The sequence below is a fragment of the Hyperolius riggenbachi genome, chromosome 10 (genome assembly GCF_040937935.1).
Source record: "Hyperolius riggenbachi isolate aHypRig1 chromosome 10, aHypRig1.pri, whole genome shotgun sequence".
Classification (NCBI taxonomy): Eukaryota; Metazoa; Chordata; class Amphibia; order Anura; family Hyperoliidae; genus Hyperolius; species Hyperolius riggenbachi.
This window is the reverse complement of record NC_090655.1, coordinates 4,601,730-4,623,650: the sequence shown is the minus strand read 5'-3', so window position 1 is coordinate 4,623,650 and position 21,921 is coordinate 4,601,730. Positions and strand designations below refer to the sequence as shown.

General features: G+C 42.1%; 1 protein-coding gene across 1 annotated transcript in view; it reads right to left on the bottom strand.

Moving 5' to 3' along the window:
- The window catches only part of AVPI1 (arginine vasopressin induced 1), a 60,730-nt gene extending 46,661 nt beyond the window's left edge, over positions 1 to 14,069 (bottom strand). The window contains exon 1 of the mRNA XM_068255061.1: positions 13,944 to 14,069. The gene's annotated coding sequence lies outside the window, so the exon portion shown is untranslated. The remainder of the gene's footprint in view (positions 1 to 13,943) is intronic.
- Positions 14,070 to 21,921: the final 7,852 nt, after the last annotated feature.

The following is a 21,921-nucleotide window of genomic DNA, read 5'->3' as shown; positions in this document are numbered from 1 at the left end:
TATATATGGGCAGGTTAGAGTACTGTACATGCAGTAGGGGTGATGTATAAGCAGTGTATAGTAATGTATGGATATATATGGGCAGGTTAGAGTACTGTACAGACAGTAGGGGTGATGTATAAGCCGTGTATAGTAATGTATGGATATATATAGGCAGGGTATAGGAATGTACAGAGAGTAGGGGTGATGTATAAGCCGTGTATAGTAATGTATGGATATATAGGCAGGTTAGAGTACTGTACAGACAGTAGGGGTGATGTATAAGCAGTGTATAGTAATGTATGGATATATATGGGCAGGTTAGAGTACTGTACAGACAGTAGGGGTGATGTATAAGCCGTGTATAGTAATGTATGGATATATAGGCAGGTTAGAGTACTGTACAGACAGTAGGGGTGATGTATAAGCAGTGTATAGTAATGTATGGATATATAGGCAGGTTAGAGTACTGTACAGACAGTAGGGGTGATGTATAAGCCGTGTATAGTAATGTATGGATATATATGCAGGTTAGAGTACTGTACAGACAGTAGGGGTGATGTATAAGCAGTGTATAGTAATGTATGGATATATAGGCAGGTTAGAGTACTGTACAGACAGTAGGGGTGATGTATAAGCCGTGTATAGTAATGTATGGATATATAGGCAGGTTAGAGTACTGTACAGACAGTAGGGGTGATGTATAAGCAGTGTATAGTAATGTATGGATATATATGTAGGTTAGAGTACTGTACAGACAGTAGGGGTGATGTATAAGCCGTGTATAGTAATGTATGGATATATATGGGCAGGTTAGAGTACTGTACAGACAGTAGGGGTGATGTATAAGCAGTGTATAGTAATGTATGGATATATATGGGCAGGTTAGAGTACTGTACAGACAGTAGGGGTGATGTATAAGCCGTGTATAGTGATGTATGGATATATATAGGCAGGTTAGAGTACTGTACAGACAGCAGGGGTGATGTATAAGCCGTGTATAGTGATGTATGGATATATATGCAGGTTAGAGTACTGTACAGACAGTAGGGGTGATGTATAAGCAGTGTATAGTAATGTATGGATATATATGTAGGTTAGAGTACTGTACAGACAGTAGGGGTAATGTATAAGCCGTGTACAGTAATGTATGGATATATATGCAGGTTAGAGTACTGTACAGACAGTAGGGGTGATGTATAAGCAGTGTATAGTAATGTATGGATATATATGTAGGTTAGAGTACTGTACAGACAGTAGGGGTGATGTATAAGCCGTGTATAGTAATGTATGGATATATATGGGCAGGTTAAAGTACTGTACAGACAGTAGGGGTAATGTATAAGCAGTGTATAGTAATGTATGGATATATATGGGCAGGTTAGAGTACTGTACAGACAGTAGGGGTGATGTATAAGCAGTGTATAGTAATGTATGGATATATATGCAGGTTAGAGTACTGTACATGCAGTAGGGGTGATGTATAAGCCGTGTATAGTAATGTATGGATATATATGGGCAGGTTAGAGTACTGTACAGACAGTAGGGGTGATGTATAAGCAGTGTATAGTAATGTATGGATATATATGCAGGTTAGAGTACTGTACAGACAGTAGGGGTGATGTATAAGCCGTGTATAGTAATGTATGGATATATATGTAGGTTAGAGTACTGTACAGACAGCAGGGGTGGTGTATAAGCCGTGTATAGTAATGTATGGATATATAGGCAGGTTAGAGTACTGTACAGACAGTAGGGGTGATGTATAAGCCATGTATAGTAATGTATGGATATATATGGGCAGGGTATAGGAATGTACAGACAGTAGGGGTGATGTATAAGCAGTGTATAGTAATGTATGGATATATAGGCAGGTTAAAGTACTGTACAGACAGTAGGGGTGATGTATAAGCCGTGTATAGTAATGTATGGATATATAGGCAGGTTAGAGTACTGTACAGACAGTAGGGGTGATGTATAAGCAGTGTATAGTAATGTATGGATATATAGGCAGGTTAGAGTACTGTACAGACAGTAGGGGTGATGTATAAGCCGTGTATAGTAATGTATGGATATATATGTAGGTTAGAGTACTGTACAGACAGCAGGGGTGGTGTATAAGCCGTGTATAGTAATGTATGGATATATAGGCAGGTTAGAGTACTGTACAGACAGTAGGGGTGATGTATAAGCCGTGTATAGTAATGTATGGATATATAGGCAGGTTAGAGTACTGTACAGACAGTAGGGGTGATGTATAAGCCGTGTATAGTAATGTATGGATATATAGGCAGGTTAGAGTACTGTACAGACAGTAGGGATGATGTATAAGCCGTGTATAGTAATGTATGGATATATATGGGCAGGTTAGAGTACTGTACAGACAGTAGGGGTGATGTATAAGCAGTGTATAGTAATGTATGGATATATATGCAGGTTAAAGTACTGTACAGACAGTAGGGGTGATGTATAAGCAGTGTATAGTAATGTATGGATATATATGCAGGTTAAAGTACTGTACAGACAGTAGGGGTGATGTATAAGCCGTGTATAGTAATGTATGGATATATATGTAGGTTAGAGTACTGTACAGACAGTAGGGGTGATGTATAAGCAGTGTATAGTAATGTATGGATATATATGTAGGTTAGAGTACTGTACAGACAGTAGGGGTGATGTATAAGCCATGTATAGTAATGTATGGTTATATATGCAGGCTAGAGTAATGTACAGAGAGTAGGGGTGATGTATGGGCAGGGCATGGTGATGTATGGATATGTAGAGGTGATGTATAGGAATGTACAGACAGTAGGGGTGATGTATAAGCAGTGTATAGTAATGTATGGTTATATATGGGCAGGTTAGAGTACTGTACAGACAGTAGGGGTGATGTATAAGCCGTGTATAGTAATGTATGGATATATATGCAGGTTAGAGTACTGTACAGACAGCAGGGGTGATGTATAAGCCGTGTATAGTAATGTATGGATATATATGGGCAGGTTAGAGTACTGTACATGCAGTAGGGGTGATGTATAAGCCGTGTATAGTAATGTATGGATATATATGGGCAGGTTAGAGTACTGTACAGACAGTAGGGGTAATGTATAAGCCGTGTATAGTAATGTATGGATATATAGGCAGGTTAGAGTACTGTACAGACAGTAGGGGTGATGTATAAGCCATGTATAGTAATGTATGGATATATATGGGCAGGTTAGAGTACTGTACAGACAGTAGGGGTGATGTATAAGCAGTGTATAGTAATGTATGGATATATATGGGCAGGTTAGAGTACTGTACAGACAGTAGGGGTGATGTATAAGCCGTGTATAGTAATGTATGGATATATATGGGCAGGTTAAAGTACTGTACAGACAGTAGGGGTGATGTATAAGCCGTGTATAGTAATGTATGGATATATATGGGCAGGGTATAGGAATGTACAGACAGTAGGGGTGATGTATAAGCAGTGTATAGTAATGTATGGATATATATGCAGGTTAGAGTACTGTACAGACAGCAGGGGTGGTGTATAAGCCGTGTATAGTAATGTATGGATATATATGGGCAGGTTAGAGTACTGTACAGACAGTAGGGGTGATGTATAAGCCGTGTATAGTAATGTATGGATATATATGGGCAGGTTAGAGTACTGTACAGAGAGTAGGGGTGATGTATAAGCCGTGTATAGTAATGTATGGATATATATGCAGGTTAAAGTACTGTACAGACAGTAGGGGTGATGTATAAGCAGTGTATAGTAATGTATGGATATATAGGCAGGTTAGAGTACTGTACAGACAGTAGGGGTGATGTATAAGCAGTGTATAGTAATGTATGGTTATATATGCAGGTTAGAGTACTGTACAGACAGTAGGGGTGATGTATAAGCAGTGTATAGTAATGTATGGATATATATGCAGGTTAGAGTACTGTACAGACAGTAGGGGTGATGTATAAGCAGTGTATAGTAATGTATGGATATATATGCAGGTTAGAGTACTGTACAGACAGTAGGGGTGATGTATAAGCAGTGTATAGTAATGTATGGATATATATGGGCAGGGTATGGACAGTAGAGGTGATTAGGCTGAGTGTAATGTACATGCAGCAGGGTGTATATAGTCCTGCACAGACACATGGGGTGTGGAGGGTGTATGGTTATATGTGCAGGGTATAGTAATGTACAGACAGTAGGGGTGATGTATGGTAATGTATGGATATATATGGGCAGGGTATAGGAATGTACAGAGAGTAGGGGTGATGTATAAGCCATGTATAGTAATGTATGGATATATATGGGCAGGTTAGAGTACTGTACAGACAGTAGGGGTGATGTATAAGCAGTGTATAGTAATGCATGGATATATATGGGCAGGTTAGAGTACTGTACATGCAGTAGGGGTGATGTATAAGCAGTGTATAGTAATGTATGGATATATATGGGCAGGTTAGAGTACTGTACAGACAGTAGGGGTGATGTATGGGCAGGGCATGGTGATGTATGGATATGTAGAGGTGATGTATAGGAATGTACAGACAGTAGGGGTGATGTATAAGCAGTGTATAGTAATGTATGGATATATATGGGCAGGTTAGAGTACTGTACAGACAGTAGGGGTGATGTATGGGCAGGGCATGGTGATGTATGGATATGTAGAGGTGATGTATAGGAATGTACATGCAGCAAGGAGTACACAGTGCCGCACAGACACATGGGGTGTGGAGGGTGTACAGTGATATATGGGCAGGTTAGAGTACTGTACAGACAGCAGGGGTGATGTATAAGCAGTGTATAGTAATGTATGGATATATATGGGCAGGTTAGAGTACTGTACATGCAGTAGGGGTGATGTATAAGCCGTGTATAGTAATGTATGGATATATATGGGCAGGGTATAGGAATGTACAGACAGCAGGGGTGGTGTATAAGCCGTGTATAGTAATGTATGGATATATATGGGCAGGTTAGAGTACTGTACAGACAGTAGGGGTGATGTATAAGCCGTGTATAGTAATGTATGGATATATATGGGCAGGGTATAGGAATGTACAGAGAGTAGGGGTGATGTATAAGCCATGTATAGTAATGTATGGATATATATGGGCAGGTTAGAGTACTGTACAGACAGTAGGGGTGATGTATAAGCCGTGTATAGTAATGTATGGATATATATGGGCAGGGTATAGGAATGTACAGAGAGTAGGGGTGATGTATAAGCCATGTACAGTAATGTATGGATATATATGGGCAGGTTAGAGTACTGTACAGACACAGTAGGGGTGATGTATAAGCCGTGTATAGTAATGTATGGATATATAGGCAGGTTAGAGTACTGTACAGACAGTAGGGGTAATGTATAAGCCGTGTATAGTAATGTATGGATATATAGGCAGGTTAGAGTACTGTACAGACAGTAGGGGTGATGTATAAGCAGTGTATAGTAATGTATGGATATATAGGCAGGTTAGAGTACTGTACAGACAGTAGGGGTGATGTATAAGCAGTGTAGAGTAATGTATGGATATATATGGGCAGGGTATAGGAATGTACAGACAGTAGGGGTGATGTATAAGCAGTGTATAGTAATGTATGGATATATATGGGCAGGTTAGAGTACTGTACAGACAGTAGGGGTGATGTATAAGCCGTGTATAGTAATGTATGGATATATATAGGCAGGGTATAGGAATGTACAGAGAGTAGGGGTGATGTATAAGCCGTGTATAGTAATGTATGGATATATATGGGCAGGTTAGAGTACTGTACAGACAGTAGGGGTGATGTATAAGCCGTGTATAGTAATGTATGGATATATATGGGCAGGGTATAGGAATGTACAGAGAGTAGGGGTGATGTATAAGCCATGTATAGTAATGTATGGATATATATGGGCAGGTTAGAGTACTGTACAGAGAGTAGGGGTGATGTATAAGCCATGTATAGTAATGTATGGATATATATGCAGGTTAGAGTACTGTACAGACAGTAGGGGTGATGTATAAGCCGTGTATAGTGATGTATAAGCCGTGTATAGTAATGTATGGATATATATGGGCAGGGTATAGGAATGTACAGAGAGTAGGGGTGATGTATAAGCCGTGTATAGTAATGTATGGATATATATGGGCAGGTTAGAGTACTGTACAGACAGTAGGGGTGATGTATAAGCCGTGTATAGTAATGTATGGATATATATGGGCAGGGTATAGGAATGTACAGAGAGTAGGGGTGATGTATAAGCCATGTATAGTAATGTATGGATATATATGGGCAGGTTAGAGTACTGTACAGAGAGTAGGGGTGATGTATAAGCCATGTATAGTAATGTATGGATATATATGCAGGTTAGAGTACTGTACAGACAGCAGGGGTGGTGTATAAGCCGTGTATAGTAATATATGGATATATATGGGCAGGGTATAGGAATGTACAGAGAGTAGGGGTGATGTATAAGCCGTGTATAGTAATGTATGGATATATATGGGCAGGTTAGAGTACTGTACAGACAGTAGGGGTGATGTATAAGCCGTGTATAGTAATGTATGGATATATATGGGCAGGGTATAGGAATGTACAGAGAGTAGGGGTGATGTATAAGCCATGTATAGTAATGTATGGATATATATGGGCAGGTTAGAGTACTGTACAGAGAGTAGGGGTGATGTATAAGCCATGTATAGTAATGTATGGATATATATGCAGGTTAGAGTACTGTACAGACAGTAGGGGTAATGTATAAGCCGTGTATAGTAATGTATGGTTATATATGCAGGTTAGAGTACTGTACAGACAGTAGGGGTGATGTATAAGCCGTGTAGAGTAATGTATGGATATATATGCAGGTTAGAGTACTGTACAGACAGTAGGGGTGATGTATAAGCCGTGTAGAGTAATGTATGGATATATATGGGCAGGTTAGAGTACTGTACAGACAGTAGGGGTGATGTATAAGCAGTGTATAGTAATGTATGGATATATAGGCAGGTTAGAGTACTGTACAGACAGTAGGGGTAATGTATAAGCAGTGTATAGTAATGTATGGATATATAGGCAGGGTATAGGAATGTACAGACAGTAGGGGTGATGTATAAGCCGTGTATAGTAATGTATGGATATATATGCAGGTTAGAGTACTGTACAGAGAGTAGGGGTGATGTATAAGCAGTGTATAGTAATGTATGGATATATAGGCAGGTTAGAGTACTGTACAGACAGTAGGGGTAATGTATAAGCAGTGTATAGTAATGTATGGATATATAGGCAGGTTAGAGTAATGTACAGAGAGTAGGGGTGATGTATAAGCCGTGTATAGTAATGTATGGATATATAGGCAGGTTAGAGTAATGTACAGAGAGTAGGGGTGATGTATAAGCCGTGTATAGTAATGTATGGATATATATGGGCAGGTTAGAGTACTGTACAGACAGTAGGGGTGATGTATAAGCCGTGTATAGTAATGTATGGATATATATGGGCAGGTTAGAGTACTGTACAGACAGTAGGGGTGATGTATAAGCAGTGTATAGTAATGTATGGATATATATGGGCAGGGTATAGGAATGTACAGACAGCAGGGGTAATGTATAAGCCGTGTATAGTAATGTATGGATATATATGGGCAGGTTAGAGTACAGTACAGACAGTAGGGGTGATGTATAAGCCGTGTATAGTAATGTATGGTTATATATGGGCAGGTTAGAGTACTGTACAGACAGCAGGGGTGGTGTATAAGCCGTGTATAGTAATGTATGGATATATATGGGCAGGTTAGAGTACTGTACAGACAGTAGGGGTGATGTATAAGCCGTGTATAGTAATGTATGGATATATATGGGCAGGTTAGAGTACTGTACAGACAGTAGGGGTGATGTATAAGCAGTGTATAGTAATGTATGGATACATATGGGCAGGTTAGAGTATTGTACAGACAGTAGGGGTGATGTATAAGCAGTGTAGAGTAATGTATGGATATATATGGGCAGGGTATAGGAATGTACAGAGAGTAGGGGTGATGTATAAGCCATGTATAGTAATGTATGGATATATATGGGCAGGTTAGAGTACTGTACAGACAGCAGGGGTGGTGTATAAGCCGTGTATAGTAATGTATGGATATATATGGGCAGGGTATAGGAATGTACAGAGAGTAGGGGTGATGTATAAGCCATGTATAGTAATGTATGGATATATATATGGGCAGGTTAGAGTACTGTACAGACAGTAGGGGTGATGTATAAGCCGTGTATAGTAATATATGGATATATATGGGCAGGGTATAGGAATGTACAGAGAGTAGGGGTGATGTATAAGCCATGTATAGTAATGTATGGATATATATATGGGCAGGTTAGAGTACTGTACAGACAGTAGGGGTGATGTATAAGCCGTGTATAGTAATATATGGATATATATGGGCAGGGTATAGGAATGTACAGACAGCAGGGGTGGTGTATAAGCCGTGTATAGTAATATATGGATATATATGGGCAGGGTATAGGAATGTACAGACAGCAGGGGTAATGTATAAGCCGTGTATAGTAATGTATGGATATATATGGGCAGGTTAGAGTACAGTACAGACAGTAGGGGTGATGTATAAGCCGTGTATAGTAATGTATGGTTATATATGGGCAGGTTAGAGTACTGTACAGACAGCAGGGGTGGTGTATAAGCCGTGTATAGTAATGTATGGATATATATGGGCAGGTTAGAGTACTGTACAGACAGTAGGGGTGATGTATAAGCCGTGTATAGTAATGTATGGATATATATGGGCAGGTTAGAGTACTGTACAGACAGTAGGGGTGATGTATAAGCAGTGTATAGTAATGTATGGATACATATGGGCAGGTTAGAGTATTGTACAGACAGTAGGGGTGATGTATAAGCAGTGTAGAGTAATGTATGGATATATATGGGCAGGGTATAGGAATGTACAGACAGTAGGGGTGATGTATAAGCCGTGTATAGTAATGTATGGATATATATGGGCAGGGTATAGGAATGTACAGAGAGTAGGGGTGATGTATAAGCCATGTATAGTAATGTATGGATATATATGGGCAGGTTAGAGTACTGTACAGACAGCAGGGGTGGTGTATAAGCCGTGTATAGTAATGTATGGATATATATGGGCAGGGTATAGGAATGTACAGAGAGTAGGGGTGATGTATAAGCCATGTATAGTAATGTATGGATATATATATGGGCAGGTTAGAGTACTGTACAGACAGTAGGGGTGATGTATAAGCCGTGTATAGTAATATATGGATATATATGGGCAGGGTATAGGAATGTACAGAGAGTAGGGGTGATGTATAAGCCATGTATAGTAATGTATGGATATATATATGGGCAGGTTAGAGTACTGTACAGACAGTAGGGGTGATGTATAAGCCGTGTATAGTAATATATGTATATATATGGGCAGGGTATAGGAATGTACAGACAGCAGGGGTGGTGTATAAGCTGTGTATAGTAATATATGGATATATATGGGCAGGGTATAGGAATGTACAGAGAGTAGGGGTGATGTATAAGCCATGTATAGTAATGTATGGATATATATGCAGGTTAGAGTACTGTACAGACAGTAGGGGTAATGTATAAGCCGTGTATAGTAATGTATGGATATATAGGCAGGTTAGAGTACTGTACAGACAGTAGGGGTGATGTATAAGCAGTGTATAGTAATGTATGGATATATATGCAGGTTAGAGTACTGTACAGAGAGTAGGGGTGATGTATAAGCCGTGTATAGTAATGTATGGATATATATGCAGGTTAGAGTACTGTACAGACAGTAGGGGTGATGTATAAGCCGTGTATAGTAATGTATGGATATATATGGGCAGGGTATAGGAATGTACAGACAGTAGGGGTGATGTATAAGCAGTGTATAGTAATGTATGGATATATAGGCAGGTTAGAGTACTGTACAGACAGTAGGGGTGATGAATAAGCAGTGTATAGTGATGTATGGATATATATGCAGGTTAGAGTACTGTACAGACAGCAGGGGTGGTGTATAAGCCGTGTATAGTAATGTATGGATATATAGGCAGGTTAGAGTACTGTACAGACAGTAGGGGTGATGTATAAGCCGTGTATAGTAATGTATGGATATATAGGCAGGTTAGAGTACTGTACAGAGAGTAGGGGTGATGTATAAGCAGTGTATAGTAATGTATGGATATATAGGCAGGTTAGAGTACTGTACAGACAGTAGGGGTAATGTATAAGCAGTGTATAGTAATGTATGGATATATAGGCAGGTTAGAGTAATGTACAGAGAGTAGGGGTGATGTATAAGCCGTGTATAGTAATGTATGGATATATATGGGCAGGTTAGAGTACTGTACAGACAGTAGGGGTGATGTATAAGCCGTGTATAGTAATGTATGGATATATATGGGCAGGTTAGAGTAATGTACAGACAGTAGGGGTGATGTATAAGCCGTGTATAGTAATGTATGGATATATATGGGCAGGTTAGAGTACTGTACAGACAGTAGGGGTGATGTATAAGCAGTGTATAGTAATGTATGGATATATAGGCAGGTTAGAGTACTGTACAGACAGTAGGGGTGATGTATAAGCCGTGTATAGTGATGTATGGTTATATAGGCAGGTTAGAGTACTGTACAGAGAGTAGGGGTGATGTATAAGCAGTGTATAGTAATGTATGGATATATAGGCAGGTTAGAGTACTGTACAGACAGTAGGGGTAATGTATAAGCAGTGTATAGTAATGTATGGATATATAGGCAGGTTAGAGTAATGTACAGAGAGTAGGGGTGATGTATAAGCCGTGTATAGTAATGTATGGATATATAGGCAGGTTAGAGTAATGTACAGAGAGTAGGGGTGATGTATAAGCCGTGTATAGTAATGTATGGATATATATGGGCAGGTTAGAGTACTGTACAGACAGTAGGGGTGATGTATAAGCCGTGTATAGTAATGTATGGATATATATGGGCAGGTTAGAGTACTGTACAGACAGTAGGGGTGATGTATAAGCCGTGTATAGTAATGTATGGATATATATGGGCAGGGTATAGGAATGTACAGACAGCAGCGGTAATGTATAAGCCGTGTATAGTAATGTATGGATATATATGGGCAGGTTAGAGTACTGTACAGACAGTAGGGGTGATGTATAAGCCGTGTATAGTAATGTATGGTTATATATGGGCAGGTTAGAGTACTGTACAGACAGCAGGGGTGGTGTATAAGCCGTGTATAGTAATGTATGGATATATATGGGCAGGTTAGAGTACTGTACAGACAGCAGGGGTGGTGTATAAGCCGTGTATAGTAATGTATGGATATATATGGGCAGGTTAGAGTACTGTACAGACAGTAGGGGTGATGTATAAGCAGTGTATAGTAATGTATGGATATATATGGGCAGGTTAGAGTATTGTACAGACAGTAGGGGTGATGTATAAGCAGTGTATAGTAATGTATGGATATATATGGGCAGGGTATAGGAATGTACAGACAGTAGGGGTGATGTATAAGCCGTGTATAGTAATGTATGGATATATATGGGCAGGGTATAGGAATGTACAGAGAGTAGGGGTGATGTATAAGCCATGTATAGTAATGTATGGATATATATGGGCAGGTTAGAGTACTGTACAGACAGCAGGGGTGGTGTATAAGCCGTGTATAGTAATGTATGGATATATATGGGCAGGGTATAGGAATGTACAGAGAGTAGGGGTGATGTATAAGCCATGTATAGTAATGTATGGATATATATATGGGCAGGTTAGAGTACTGTACAGACAGTAGGGGTGATGTATAAGCCGTGTATAGTAATATATGGATATATATGGGCAGGGTATAGGAATGTACAGAGAGTAGGGGTGATGTATAAGCCATGTATAGTAATGTATGGATATATATATGGGCAGGTTAGAGTACTGTACAGACAGTAGGGGTGATGTATAAGCCGTGTATAGTAATATATGGATATATATGGGCAGGGTATAGGAATGTACAGACAGCAGGGGTGGTGTATAAGCCGTGTATAGTAATATATGGATATATATGGGCAGGGTATAGGAATGTACAGAGAGTAGGGGTGATGTATAAGCCATGTATAGTAATGTATGGATATATATGCAGGTTAGAGTACTGTACAGACAGTAGGGGTAATGTATAAGCCGTGTATAGTAATGTATGGATATATAGGCAGGTTAGAGTACTGTACAGACAGTAGGGGTGATGAATAAGCAGTGTATAGTAATGTATGGATATATATGCAGGTTAGAGTACTGTACAGACAGTAGGGGTAATGTATAAGCAGTGTATAGTAATGTATGGATATATATGGGCAGGTTAGAGTACTGTACAGAGAGTAGGGGTGATGTATAAGCCGTGTATAGTAATGTATGGATATATATGCAGGTTAGAGTACTGTACAGACAGTAGGGGTGATGTATAAGCCGTGTATAGTAATGTATGGATATATATGGGCAGGGTATAGGAATGTACAGACAGTAGGGGTGATGTATAAGCAGTGTATAGTAATGTATGGATATATATGCAGGTTAGAGTACTGTACAGACAGTAGGGGTGATGTATAAGCCGTGTATAGTAATGTATGGATATATATGGGCAGGGTATAGGAATGTACAGAGAGTAGGGGTGATGTGTAAGCCGTGTATAGTAATGTATGGATATATATGGGCAGGTTAGAGTACTGTACAGACAGTAGGGGTGATGTATAAGCCGTGTATAGTAATGTATGGATATATATGGGCAGGGTATAGGAATGTACAGAGAGTAGGGGTGATGTATAAGCCGTGTATAGTAATGTATGGATATATATGGGCAGGTTAGAGTACTGTACAGACAGTAGGGGTGATGTATAAGCCGTGTATAGTGATGTATGGATATATATGGGCAGGTTAGAGTACTGTACATGCAGTAGGGGTGATGTATAAGCCGTGTATAGTGATGTATGGATATATATGGGCAGGTTAGAGTACTGTACATGCAGTAGGGGTGATGTATAAGCCGTGTATAGTAATGTATGGTTATATATGGGCAGGTTAGAGTACTGTACAGAGAGTAGGGGTGATGTATAAGCCGTGTATAGTAATGTATGGATATATATGCAGGTTAGAGTACTGTACAGACAGTAGGGGTGATGTATAAGCCGTGTATAGTAATGTATGGATATATATGGGCAGGGTATAGGAATGTACAGACAGTAGGGGTGATGTATAAGCAGTGTATAGTAATGTATGGATATATATGCAGGTTAGAGTACTGTACAGACAGTAGGGGTGATGTATAAGCCGTGTATAGTAATGTATGGATATATATGGGCAGGGTATAGGAATGTACAGAGAGTAGGGGTGATGTGTAAGCCGTGTATAGTAATGTATGGATATATATGGGCAGGTTAGAGTACTGTACAGACAGTAGGGGTGATGTATAAGCCGTGTATAGTAATGTATGGATATATATGGGCAGGGTATAGGAATGTACAGAGAGTAGGGGTGATGTATAAGCCGTGTATAGTAATGTATGGATATATATGGGCAGGTTAGAGTACTGTACAGACAGTAGGGGTGATGTATAAGCCGTGTATAGTGATGTATGGATATATATGGGCAGGTTAGAGTACTGTACATGCAGTAGGGGTGATGTATAAGCCGTGTATAGTGATGTATGGATATATATGGGCAGGTTAGAGTACTGTACATGCAGTAGGGGTGATGTATAAGCCGTGTATAGTAATGTATGGTTATATATGGGCAGGTTAGAGTACTGTACACACACAGTAGGGGTGATGTATAAGCCGTGTATATATGGGCAGAGTACAGTGATGTACATGCAGCAGGGAGTACACAGCGCGCTGCAGTCACACACATATACAGCATGTATAACACACACGCAGCGCACGCAGACATGACACACAGAGTCTCTCTCTCACCCGGTGGCGCTCGGGCCGTAGCTCCTCCCCCTCCTCCGGTCACGGCTCGGACCATACTGGGCACTCAGCACAGCAGCTGCGGCGTCTCTCCCGTTGCTGCTCAGAGAAGGGGACGCAAGGACAAGATCCAGCCAATCAGGAGCCGCCTCCGGAGCCTGGGCGGGACACGTGGCGGCGTGACGTCACCAGGAGAGGCGCGCGGTGTGAGGTAGAGCGCTCCCGCCCAGTAGGAAACGTCACCTGTGTAGGGGGCTGGGCGCCAGGTGACATAGCTTGCCGAGACGCGGCCTGTGATAGGCTGTTAGGATCTGGGGGGCGGAGCATCGCTCTAGTATAAGGTATATAGCTTGTTAATGATTACCACTGTTCAAAGCATCTATAGAAGTAATTATTATGAGCAAAGGACCAATAGAGAGGTAATACTGTAGTTGAGGGAGGGCCCTTCGGGGCCCCTTTGGCCCAAGGGCCCCGATGCAGTTGCAACCTCTGCAAAGTAGGACATTACTTCATATTGAAGGAGGGGGACTCTATGCAACGTTTTGCTGGGCAGCAGTGTCTCTGAATTACAATTCTGCTAAGATCATGTACATTTGACCCTGTCCATAATACATCATGACCACGCCTACCTTCCGGTGCATGGTCACGCCCTTTCTTCACCGCAATCATGGGATGTGTGGGCCCCAGGTTGAAATTTCTTTGATGGGCCCCCAGTGTCCCAGTCCGACCCTGATTACAAGCGAAGCTGAGGTGACTCAGTGATTGGAGGAGAAAAGAAAAAAAAAAAGTAAAGGGCAGAAATGACATCAGGATTTAGCCTAAACTGTGGGCAAAAGACATGGTTCCCACCAGGAACAGAATTCTCTTCATTTCTGAGCATGCCAAATGTGACTGATTCCTATTAGTATCACAGGTCTGGGGTGGAGGGTTTCACAGTCACATAATCACTCCACTCAGGCTTTCCCTCGCTTATACACGTCTCCTTATATTTCCCATCCCCTTCTTGCACTTCTGACACTGTAGTTGCCATTGGCAGGTTTTGGGAGTACATTTGAAATCGGCGCCGGTAGACTTGGGCGCAGGATACAGCCAGTATATGGCTGATCCTGCTTCTGCACAAGTCCGGGCCGATTTAATTACTATTCCCCCTCCAGGCCGCCATGGATAGTGGGGGAATGAAATAATTCGGCTTCCAGCGATTGCTGGAGGCCGAATTATTGTTTTTTAAGCAACCTCGGCTCCGTCTTCTGACAGCGCCGACGTTACTCACTGAGCGCTGCAATAGGAGTGATTCCTATTGTAGTCTATGGAGGCGCCGGCTGCGCCCAAATCTAGCAGCGCTGAAAAGCACTGCTCCGGGTTTTGGAGCTCTATCAGACGAGGGGGAGGGCCCACCGAGGGAAAAACCTGTACTACTGTGACCCAGTCCAACCCTGCTTGTAATCACAAGTGAGCAGGGGATCGTGTTTCAGATAAGCCACTAGGCAGGGAAGTAAATGGAAGAGGAGAAATATATTATATATAAAAAGAACCCCCAGCATGCCACTGTTGGGCACTGACTACTAAAGGGCCAGTGCTCCTGAAGTATGTGATAACTCCAAACCATAACAGCAGAAAAAGTTTTGAATGCAGAATTAGCCTCTTTATCACTTAATACACTCAGACCAGTTGCTGTTGAAATTTGATTTTTATGGTAACAATCCCGCTTTAAAGGGATGGTCCAAACACAATAAAAAAAAAAAAAATATAAAGAATTACTTACCTGGGGCTCCCTCCAGCCCCCTGAATCCATCCTGTGCTCTCGCCACAGCTTTGGAGGCTCCCAGTCCCCTCCGGTGCAGATGCTGACCTCGCCAGATCGCCTGACGTCATCCAGACTGTATTGCACAGGCGCAGAACTACTGCGCAGTACAGTCCGGATGATGTCAGTGCAACTCTGAAAGCTGCTCACGCAGCTGCAGTGGGCATCTTGCGCCAGAAGGGACCACCGGGCCACCAGCATGGAATGGAACTGCAAGTGAGGGCACAAGAAAGCTGGCAGGGGCTGGAGGAAGCCCCAGGGAAGTGGATTTGTTTTTTCTTTTTAGGGTGTTTGGATGTGTCCTTTAAATTTGAAAATGTATTTGTTTTCCAATTTGTGTGTAAACAAAAAAAAAAAAAAAGCATCCCTAAAGCACATTTCTGTGCAATAAAAAAAAAAGCACACCCATTCACTTGCATTGCTATTCGTTTCACAGCCCCGCACACAGAAATGCGTGCAACTCCACATTTCTCAAACGGACATGAACACAGCGCATAGATGTGAACGTAGTACATTAGAATCAATGTAACAAGCTGTACCTAGCAAAGTGCATAGCGCAATGCACTAAGAGGGCTGGTGCACACTAAGGGCCCTTTTCCACTACGGCATTTGCGATGGCTGAATCGCAAAACCCCAAACCGCTAGTGATTTTTCAAATCGCTACAGTTTGCTTTTAACATAGGAATCGCGGTAGGTCATTTCCACTACCACGATTAGTTTTTGACCTGATCGCGAGGCGGAGCGATTATTGCCACGATTTTGCTATGCAGTGCATAGCATAGCAAAATCGCAATCGCAAACGGGAAATCGCCGGTAATTTTTTACCTTTTGCTATCCAGCAATCGCTAGAGGTCAGCGTGAACGCTAGCGATTGCTAGTGGAAAAGGGCCCTACAAGAGCTTTTTAAACGCTAGAGATTTTAAAAGCTCCTGCTAATGCAACGCTATGGGGTATTTTTTACAAAAGCACATCGCTGCAGGGTGCACACACATAGTTACATAGTTATTTTGGTTAAAAAAAGACATACGTCCATCGAGTTCAACCAGTACAAAGTACAACTCCAGCCCGTCCCTCACATACCCCTGTTGATCCAGAGGAAGGCGAAAAAAACCCCACAAGGCATGGTCCAATTAGCCCCAAAAGGGAAAAATTCCTTCCCGACTCCAGATGGCAATCAGATAAAATCCCTGGATCAACATCATTAGGCATAACCTAGTAATTGTAGCCATGGATGTCTTTCAACGCAAGGAAAGCATCTAAGCCCCCTTTAAATGCAGGTATAGAGTTTGCCATAACGACTTCCTGTGGCAATGCATTCCACATCTTAATCACTCTTACTGTAAAGAACCCTTTCCTAAATAAATGGCTAAAACGTTTTTCCTCCATGCGCAGATCATGTCCTCTAGTCCTTTGAGAAGGCCTAGGGCCAAAAAGCTAATCCGCCAAGCTATTATATTGCCCTCTGATGTATTTATACATGTTAATTAGATCTCCTCTAAGGCGTCTTTTCTCTAGACTAAATAAACCCAGTTTATCTAACCTTTCTTGGTAAAGCGAGACCTTTCATCCCACGTATCAATTTTGTTGCTCGTCTCTGCACCTGCTCTGAGGGCTCGTTTCCACTGTTGCGACGCGATTTCGCCGGCATTCCGACGCTTGTAAAAACGCATGCGGATGCGTTTCCGCATGCGTTTTTACCCGCGATTTCGCATGGCAGGGTGCCATGCGAAATTAACCATGACACTGCCAGGGCAAAATAACATTGAAAAAGGTGCGAAATCGCACGCGAAATCGCGGGTAAAAACGCATGTAACAAACGCATGCGTTTTTACTATTAAATACATTAGCGGCGATTCGCACGGATTCCCGACGCAGGCGAATTCGGTGGGTCCCGTCGTGCAGATTTGGCCCGCCGCCAAATCGCTCCCGCACGCCGCACATGTGGAAACAGCCCCGGCCACTTCAGTGTAACAAGCGAATCCGCATCTCGTCGCCGCATGCGGATTCGCTATGGTGGAAACGAGCCCTAAAACTGCAATATCTTTTTTGTAATGTGGTGCCCAGAACTGAATTCCATATTCCAGATGTGGCCTTACTAGAGAGTTAAACAGGGGCAATATTATGCTAGCATCTCAAGTTTTTATTTCCCTTTTAATGCATCCCAAAATTTTGTTCGCTTTAGCTGCAGCGGCTTGGCATTGAGTACGATTATTTAACTTGTTGTCGATGAGTACTCCTAAGTCCTTTTCCAAGTTTGATGTTCCCAACTGTATCCCATTTATTTTGTATGGTGCTAGACCATTGGTACGACCAAAATGCATGACTTTACATTTGTCAACATTGAATTTCATCTGCCATGTATGTGCCCATATAGCCATCCTATCCAGATCCTGTTGCAATATGACACTATCTTCCTGAGAGTTGATGATTCTGCACAATTTTGTATCATCTGCAAAAATAGCAACATTGCTCACTACTGCATCTACTAGGTCATTAATAAATAAATTGAAGAGCACTGGACCAAGTACAGACCCCTGTGGGACCCCACTGCTAACAATCTCCCATTTTGAGTACGATCCATTGACCACAACTCTTTGTTTTCTGTCCATTAGCCAGTTCCCTATCCATGCACACAAACTCTTCCCCAGTCCTTGCATCCTCAACTTTTGCACCAGACTTCTGTGGGGAACAGTGTCGAAGGCCTTTGCAAAGTCCAAGTATATCACATCTACAGTATTCCCAATATCCATATTAGCATTCACTACCTCATAAAAGCTGAGCATGTTAGTCAAACAGGACCTGTCTTTAGTAAACCCATGTTGATGCTGAGAAATAAGATTATTTTCTACTATGAAGTCATGTATAGTATCTCTTAGTAACCCCTCAAATAGTTTGCATACAACTGATGTTAAGCTTACAGGTCTATAATTTCCTGGATAAGATTTTTTGCCCTTCTTAAATAATGGGAAAACGTGGGCTGTACGCCAATCCACTGGGACTCTGCTAGTTGCAAGAGAGTTACAAAAGATAAGATAAAGGGGCTTAGCTATAACTGAACTTAATTCTCTTAGGACCCGAGGATGCATGCCATCCGGGCCAGGTGCCTTGTCTATTTTTAATTTATTTAGTCTTGCCTTTTCTTCTTCCTGCGTTAAGTATTTAATATTACAGTTAGAAGATTGAGACTCTTCTGCCTCTGTAATTTGCAACAGTGCGGTTTCCTTTGTGAAGACAGAAGCAAAGAAAGCATTTAATAACTCTGCCTTACCTTGGTCATCCACCATTGAGTTCCCACCCTCATCCTTTAGGATTCCTATCCAGTCAACCTTTCTTTTTTTTTTAGAGTTGATGTACTTGTAAAACTTTCTTGGGTTAGATTTGATATCCCTAGCGATTTGATTTTCAGCTTCGATCTTTGCCAGCCTAATTTCTTTTTTACAATTTTTATTGCACTCCTTATAATTGCTTAGTGCAGCCTCAGTCCCCTCCTGTTTTAGGACCTTATAGGCATTCTTTTTCCTCTTCATTTTATCCCTAACCTTTCTATTCATTCATAGAGGCCTTTTTTTATTCCTAGACATTTTGTTTCCATATGGGATATACATACTACAATATTGATTGAGAATAAGTTTAAAAGCTTGCCATTTCCCTTCAGTGTCCTTCCCTTGTAGTACATTATCCCAGTTCACCAAACTTAGTGCCTGCCTAATTTGATTGAACTGTGCTTTTCTAAAATTCATAGTTTTAGTGGTCCCGTTGCCACGTGGCCTATCAGTCACCAGATCAAACGTTATCATGTTGTGATCACTATTTCCCAAATGTTCTTGAACCTGCACATTTGATACATTATCTGGTCTATTAGAAATGATCAGATCCAGTAACGCATTCCCCCTAGTTGGTTCCGTTACCATTTGAGTCAAGTAATTGTCCTGTAGTGCTGCCAGAAATCTGCTGCTTTTACCAGAATGGGTGGCCTCAATACCACAGTCAATGTCTGGAAAGTTGAAGTCGCCCATAACTATGACCTCATTTTTACTTGCAGCTTTTTCAATCTGCTGTAGTAATCGCAGTTCTGCAGCTTCATTAATAAGAGGTGGCCTGTAGCATACCCCAATAAGCAATTGGCAACTTTTATTTCCACCATGAATATTTACCCAAACGGACTCCACATCTTCGCAATCTTCCTTCATCCATCTAATGTTACACACATAGGATAACATTAGCAGGAGCTTTTAAAATCACAAAGCGCTCAGAAAACTGTACTTATGTTTAACTCTACTTACTCCTCTTTAACCCCCTGAGCGTTACACCGCTAGTCCCCCCCCCTCCCCCCAGAGATCCCGCGACTGACAACCCTATAGCTAGCACTAGGCTAGCTAGTACAAATGCCCGGCACCCCCCGATCCCCACCTTTCCCGTCTATACATTACCCAGCCTGGCTCCAGCGATCGGCGCAGCCTCCCCTGCACAGCTCTGGTCTCTCTATGGGGAGGATCGCACATGACGTTATTCGCAAACCCGATCATCCCCATAGAGAGACCGGAGCTGTGCAGGAAGGCTGCGCCAATCGCTGGATCCAGGGGGGGTTTAATGTATAAACGGGGGAATCGCAGGGGAGAGGCAGGTGCCCGACACTTGTACTAGCTAGCCTAGTGCTAGCTATAGGGTTTACAGTCATTTGTGACAAAAATTTTATTATGGGGGACTCCTGGGGCCACAGAGCGGTATGCCTGACACAGTGTCGGGCATACTACTAAGGAGGTTAATAGTTACAAGTTATCCTATAGGGATTTATTGTCCTGAACCCTTTTTCCTATGCGAATCCATCTTATGTATTTGCAGGCTTAGGTCCTTTATGCTGGGAATACACAGTATGTTTTGAAGGCTCGATTATCCCGCCCATGTTGGAAATTATCTATTGAGCCATCTAAATGGCTCAAAATCTAACCGTGTATTCCTAGCATTACAGACCAAATGCGTCAAATTGCATTGAAACTGACCCACCAATGCAGAGGTGCCCACACTTTTTCGGCTTGTGAGCTACTTAAAAAAATTAGCAAAATGATCTACCTGTGTACAATTTTAGGAGCACACTTGTATATACAGAATGGAAATTGTAGTGGGGTCGGGATCTACCATAAGTCCTTTGCGATCTAGCTAATGGGTTCCCCTGCATTAATGCAATGTGACTTATTTGCCATAGCGATTCACCACACCTACTGCATTGCGACAAAACAGTGCATTGCAACCCAACACACAGTTGCCGTGCATTAAACTTCAACATGCGTCATGACACCCTACCAGCAACAAATGGCAATACAAGTATGCCTGAAAATGTGACTTTATTCACAGTGCGCATGCGCCTTTCAAGAGTCACCAGAGGAAATTGCCAACCAACATTGATGAGCTGCACCTTGTACCGCATGTAACTTTTTGGAACTTTGTTGCAGTTTTTTTTCTGCTACTGTAATGCGACACATTTGGTGTGTAAGGGCCCTAAAAACTATGAGGTTTCCCCCACCAGGCCATTCCAGCACTGAGATCCCTAAAGCTCGCGGCCGCTCTGCCCCTGCGCAGTAGCACAGACCCGCGGGGGCTTCAACGTTCCGGATCAGGTAAATGCTACAGTGCATGCGCGAGCCGTCAGAGATTCGTGGAAGGGACATCACAAGCCGGTGAAAGAGGACGGGAGAAGCCTCTGGAGCAACAATGTAAGGCAATGGGGCCTAGCACTGTGTTCCAGATTGGCCGCCAACCCACCGCAAAGTCAACAGCACGTTACCATCAGACTTACACGGCGACGCGGCAGCGGAGGAATGCACGCAAGTTAAATTAAAAAGCAGTGGCGAAACAGCGCACATGCCTGGAATATAATGATTACGGCATTGAAACCCGAGATTCCCTGTGACGTACGTCACTAGGCGAGGGGCGGCAAAGGGCGTGCAATGGGTGTACGGGGAGGGGTGTAGTGGCGGGGCGAGTCTATGCATATGACTCTGTGGGGACACACTACCGCAGGGTCATATGAATGTAGTTTTTGGCGGTACGGTGGAGCATTGCATTTTAACTAGGGATGATCAATGAGATACAAATATTTCTGAGTGCATGCAGGATTATATTATATTCAAGCTCCGCCCACAGCCGCCGACCCGGGGTCCCTGCCGGTGCAGAGGCCGACCT